Here is a 6,988-nt window from a genome sequence, read left to right as displayed (position 1 = left end):
TCTATTAATCATTTTAACATAACTCAAATGTTGCTGTGAGGAAATTTAAATGAGGTACCAAAAAAGGAACATACATGTTCAATGTTCACAAGGCAAGCAGCTTATTAATCATGGGCATACAAGCATGCAGCTAGGGCATTCCCTGTATTTTTTTAATATTTAATTTTTCCCAATTACATGTAAAAAAATTTAACATTCATTTTAAAAAAAAATTGAATAACAAATTCTCTCTCACCTCTTTTCCCTCCCCTCTCATTGAAAAGGTAAGCAATTTGATATAGATTATACAGTCATGGAAGACATTTACATATGTGATGTGTTATGAAAGAAAACCAAAAAAAAAAAACCAAGAAAAATAAATAAAGTTCAAAAAAAGTTTGCATCATTTTGCATTCAGACTCCGTCAGTTCTTTCTTTGGAGATGAATAGCATTTTTCATCATAAGTGCTTCAGAATTGTCTTGGATCATTGTGTTGCTGAGAATAACTAAGTCATTCACAGCTTATCATAGCATAATTTTGCTGTTATTGTATACACTCTTTTCCTGGTTCTGTTCATTTCACTTTGCATCAGTTCATGTAAGACTTTCCAGGTTTTTCTGAAACCACCCTGCTCATCATTTCTTATAGTACAATAGTGTTCCATCATACTGATACGCCATAATTTGTTCAGCCATTCCTCAATTGATGGGCATCCCCTCAATTTCTAATTCTTTACCAACAGAAAAAAAAGATCTAGAAATATTGTTGTACATACAGTTCTTTTTACTTTTTTTTATCTCTATGAGATATGGCCCTAGTAGTGTTATTGATGGGTCAACGGGTATGCACAGTTTTATAGCCCTTTGGGCATCGTTCCAAATTGCTTTGCACGATGATTGAATCAGTTTGCAAGTCCAACATCTGTGCTTTCAGTGTCCCAATTTTCTTTCCCATATTGCTTCTTAATACTTGTCATTTTCCCTTTCTGTCATGTTAGCCAATCTGATAGGTATAGGTACCTCTGAGTTGTTTTAATTTGGATTTATCTAATCAATAGCAATTTAGAACATTTTTTCATATGACTATAGATAATTTGATTTTTACATCTAAAAACTACCTCTTCATATCATTTGGCCATTTATCAATTGGAAAATCCTTTTATTTTTGTAAATTTGATTCAGTTCTCTATATATTTGAAAAATGAGACTTTATCAGAGACACTTGCCATAAATATTTTTCCACAGTTATTATTACTAACATTGTATTTCCCTCCAACCTCTTTTCCCCATTTTATCCTACTTTCTCTCTCTCTCTCTCTCTCTCTCTCTCTCTCTCTCTCTCTCTCTCTCTCTCTCTCTCTCTCTCTCTCTCTCTCTCTCTCTCTCTCTCTCTCTCTCTCTCTCTCTCTCTCTCTCTCTCTCTCTCTCTCTCTCTCTCTCTCTCTCTCTCTCTCTCTCCTCTTTCATCCTATCCCTCCTGAAAAGTGTTTTGCTTCTGACTACTGCCTCCCCCAGTTCTTTCTATCAGCATCCACTTCTCTTATTCTCTTCTGCTCCTATTTCCCTGTAGGGTAAGATAGATTTCTACACTCAATTCAGTGTGAAAGTGATTCCTTCTTTGAGCCAAATCTGATGAGAATAAGGTTTAAGCATTGTCCAATACCCCCCTCCAACTTTCCCTCCACTGTAAAAGCTCTCTTGCCTCTTTTATGTGAGATAATTTGCCCAATTCTACCTCCCTTTTCTCCAGTCTCCCAGAGGAACCCTCTTTCTCACCCTTTAATTTTAGTTTTTTAAGAGTTCATCACCCCTTCTATATCTTTTCTAAACTTAAGAGTATCTTACAAGGTAGTCACAGGTATCTACATATGTTCATTGCTAAATCAATATGTGTTTGGTGGGATTTAAATGGAAAGGAAGCCTCTTACTAGATTGTTAATTCTCTGAAGGCCTGAGCAAGGAAGGAAGGAAGGAAGGAAGGAAGGAAGGAAGGAAGGAAGGAAGGAAGGAAGGAAGGAAGGAAGGAAGGAAGGAAGGAAGGAAGGAAGGAAAGGAAAGAAGGAAGTAATGAGTGAGGGGAACAAGGAAGGAAGGACAGGATGATTTTAGGGATTCAAACCCTATTCTTTATTTTCTGGAACATGATTTGTTTTTGGTTTCCCTTCATATCTAGTCAAAATCAACAAGCCACAAAATTTTTCCAGTATGAAATCAAATCATAGATTTCTATATTACCATTATTAGTCACACCATAAAAGCTTCTTAACTTAGGCTTTTTCCATTTAACAATAGGTCTATTTTTTTAATCTTAAATAATACAGTTTCACTATTTTGAAATACATAGAATAACTGAAACTAGTTTAACAAAGTGTTGTCTATTCGAGGTCTTTAGGGGCACTAGCTTCAATGAAGAGAAAAGAAGGCTTCACAATTAACAAAACAATTATAGGTAAACAAGTACATTCATTATGCCTGAAAGCTTGAAGGCGCTTGAAATCAGTTTATTTTCTTAATTAGTTTAAACATTCCATTATTAATTTACTTAGCAAATTAATTTACTTTACTTTTTTTAAACAATTTACTTTGGAGCCTCTTTTAAAAAAAGACAATACAAAGGCTGTGTAGTCAGACAAATGGCTCATCAGAGCAGAGCTCAGAATGGGTAAAGACCAAGAGTAATAATAATGGGAAAGATGGGGCTTACAACTGAAGCAATGTAACCTTGAGCTATTTAAACAAATAATTTATAACCAAAAAGAAGACACAGATAACAGAAATGGCATTGACATCTATGACAATTTTATATAGAAGTTTCACCAATATAAATTAATTGCCATCTCAAGAGCATCAGGTATATGCTGGAACCCAGACCACAGCTATTTTCACACTGCCATGCTTCTTTACTCTAGCCACCATCTCCATCTAGTCACTTTAAGCTCCAGTTGTGTAACCTTTGGGTTTGATCAGTGAATGTCTACCATTTCTAGCCCAAACCTATCTCATCCCAAACTAACTTCATCCCATGCTGCTGCATATGTACTCCCTCTCTACTTTCATATCCTACTTCTTAAAATTAGTATAAAATCAATACTATAAAAAGAATCTTCCTTGGCTACCATTGCCCAATTTATGTTGTCTCCCCTTAATAATAATAATAATAATAATAATCAAAATGACAATAATGATAATAATAATAACAATAAACTAACATTTCTATAGTGCTTACTATGTTCCAGGCACTGTGCCAAATGTTTTATAGGTACTATCTCATTTGTTTCTCACAAAACCCTGGGAGGTAGGTGCTAATTTTATCCCCATTTTCTAAGTGAGGAAATTGAGGCAAATAGAGGTTGTGACTTGCCCAGGGTCATACAACTAGTAAGTGTTTGAGGCTGGATTTGAACATTCAGGTCTTTCTGACTCTAGGCCCAGTGCCCTACTCACTGCACCACCAACAGTATAAATTAATTGTGGGCAGGGACTGTCTTGCTTACTTATATTGTATTTCTTGCTCTTAGCAAGGCACCTAGTAAGCACTCAAATGCCTTTTCTTTCATTCATTCAAAAGATCACAGAAAGCTCCTTAATTCAGCAAATATTTGAAATACCAGAGATTTTATAAAAAGTGGAAGGAAGGAATTGCCAAAGGCAACAACTGGTTAGACTATGAAGTGATTTATAAAATACTCTATGGAAAGATAATTATTATGAGCAGTTTGGTTCTTAAAGCAGAAAGAAATGTTAGTGGGAAACTCCAATTTAAAGAAAGCTTGACAAGTTATCCAACTAAGCAAAGTATGAGTGAATGAATTTTATGAAGTGCTTACTATATGTTAGTCAGTGTGCTTAATGATAAGTAGAAATACAAATGCAAGGAAGCAAGATAGCGCCTTCCTTCACAGAAATTATAATAGGGGAAGGCTTCACACTAGGGGAAAAAATAGTGACTAGGGAGTAGTAGTTTGAATGGAGATGTCAGAGGGAATAGTGACCAGAATCATAAGGCAATTCATGATGAGTCATTTCCAAGAATGGTAGTATTGATCTAATTTTTTTTTCTTATAGCTAGAGTTAGAAGGAGTGAGAGCTTGAATGTTCCAGCATGGAAGAGATGGTTATTCCAAGCAGTGCCATGGCAGACTTCAGTCCATGCAAGATAAGGCAAATGTTAATCAGAGGCAAAGGTCGTAGGGTGAGAAACTCAGTATGACATGGAGATGACCATATAACCAATTGTTGTGCTAATTATTTGGGTCTCAGAAAGAGTATAAGACGACTAGAAAGGTAAGAAGAGGCCAGGATATTGTGAATTTTTAAAAGCCAAACAGAAGATTTTATATTTAATACTAAAGGTAATAGGGAGCCACTGGAGATAATTGACTAGAGAGTGGCATTATCCAATCTGTGCTTGGCAGGGAGACCAAGCAACACACTACTGTCATAATCTAGGAGTGAAGTTAAGAGGACAGGGACCAGGATGGTGGTGGTATCAGAGGACAGAAGGGAGTTTATAGGAAAGATAATACGAAGGTAGAATTGATAGGACTTGACAACAGATTGGATATAAGAGAGTGAGGAGTTGAGAATGATACATCTGTTTAAGTCTGGATAAGTGGGAAGATGGTTGTGACCTGGACACTATTAGGAAATTTATGAACAGAGAATATTCTGGGGAAAAGATAATTAATTCAGTTTTGGGTGTGTTAAGTCTAAGATTTGAAATGTGTGGCGATATGAGAATAGAGGTCAGCAGAGAGGTTAAGGCTGGACAAATATATGTCAGAATCCTCTGCATAGAAATAATAATTGAATTATGACAGCTGATGAGATCACCAAATGAAATCATACAGAGTGAAAAAAGAGGATCCAGGACAAAGCCTTAGAGGACACTCATATTTAGTGTCAGGGGTTACTGAAGCTAATTTGTATCACTTGTAAGAGAAGATTTTAAAATTTTCAGTGTGATCCTTTACATGTCAGAAATCAGCAAACACTATAACTCAGGGCTTGATTTATTATTTTGTTGATTGCCTAGATTTAAGAAAGTAATGGAGAAAATGTTAACAATGTAAATTAAACTTAAAAGTGTCATGAGTAGATTTTTTGAGGGGTAGGAACTGTTTCTTTTTAAATATTTACCAGTACACCCCTGATTCTTTAGGTATGATTTGGATGAAGATCCAGCAAAAGAGAATAGACAGGAATGGTCAAAGAGGAAAATGATGAGAGATTAGTCTCATGAAAATCTAGTGAGAAGAGAGTATCAAGAAGAGTGTGATCATCAGTGTCAAAGGCTGCAGAAAGATCAAAGACTGAGCACTGAAAAAGGACAATAAGTTAATGGCAATCGTGTGAACCTAGATTAGAAATAGGGAAAGCTGAAAAAGGAATGGAATTTGGGTGGGAAATAATGAATCCTGCTTGGGTGTGTTGAGTTTTAGATGCTTATGGGCTATCCAGTATAAAGTGTATAATAGACCATTTTTAGTGGTGGGAAATATAAATTGATTGATAATAAATACCTGGGTCATTAAGCATTCAGATTAGACTATGAGCAATACTTTTGGCACACAACAATATAATCTAAATTAACTTAGGTATTGATTTTTTAAAAAGAAAATATAATCTAATTCCATTGAACTTCAATAAAATGTGGAGCATAAAATCAGGAATATAGTTTTCAGTTCCACAAACTTTATACAGCACTTGTCATATAGACAGAAATATATTATTTTTGAGAGGAAAAAAGGATATTTTAGACAAAATTACTGAGATATCTAAAAATAACATAAGGTGTCATAAGTTACAGTGACATGCCATTGCATATAAAAGCAAAAATGTAAAGTACATATGTTAAACAGTCATAATATAAGACCAACGGAAATCATTTCAAGGGTGCAGTGCATTGAATGTTAAGTAGTAACTGAACAGGTAATTTTTTTCTCTTTTAAAATTACTAGTAGTTGCTTAAAGATTGTCCCTGGCTTTAATATCACTAAAGATCTTAATGATAAATGCAGTGCCCTTGAGTATTATAATTTCCTCACGCATATTATAACATGATAATTATAAATTTGACAATTTTACAAACCATCAAACAACAAGCATCTATTAAATTCCTACTATGTAGCTGTCAGGCACTATGCAGCTGTCAGGCACTATGCTAGAAAGTTGGAATACATAGACAAAAGTAAGTCAGTCCCTACTCTAAAGGAACTCGTATTCTACTTGGGAGTTACATTATGTTTACCTCTAAGTAACCACAGAAAATATATAAAATAAATGCACAGTGATTTGAAGGGAAAAAAAACTAAAAGGATTACTTTTCAATGGAGTATGCATGTTAGATACGCTTTAACCCTCAAAACATTTATGAAATCATAGGCAGACTCTACCACTACAGAATATAATTCCTCAACATCTAGGTAGATGTTCTTCAGGAAATGCTATGGTCAAAACCAATCACCTGGGGGCCAAAGCTTTTGGTGATGAGCCTCTTCACACTTAATCTGGTCTTCAAATGACATTTACACAATCCATCACTTAACATGTACTTAAATCCTTTACTGCTTGATTGGGTCTGCCTAAGCTTTTGCTCCTCTGGCTTGGCCTTTGAAAATTCATGGTTGCCCTTGTGTTAAGATGAGGCACTGGAATGGTACATTAGTAGAAAATGTTGGAATGTAATGCTAATATATTACTGTGCAGAAATGGGGTAAAGTTATCCCTCAGATGTTCTGTTTTCATTTTATAGCATGAATAACACACTTTGATCACATTAAGATCACCAGTCTCTGTTCACTTGCCTGTTTATTTAGGTGGAAAATGGACATTTATCAGAACGGGAGATTTATAATGACTAGAGCATCAAACTTCATTGAATCAGGCTAGCAAATCTCCTTACTGATCATACATGAGTGACAATGAAATTTCAAAGTTGGTACTGTCATTTATATTTTATATCCAAGATAACTAATATATTGAAATAAAGAGGTCAAACTGTAATAG

The sequence above is a fragment of the Vombatus ursinus genome, unplaced genomic scaffold (assembly GCF_900497805.2).
Source record: "Vombatus ursinus unplaced genomic scaffold, bare-nosed wombat genome assembly UNPS02014792.1, whole genome shotgun sequence".
NCBI classification, from domain to species: domain Eukaryota; kingdom Metazoa; phylum Chordata; class Mammalia; order Diprotodontia; family Vombatidae; genus Vombatus; species Vombatus ursinus.
This window is presented reverse-complemented; position numbering follows the sequence as displayed.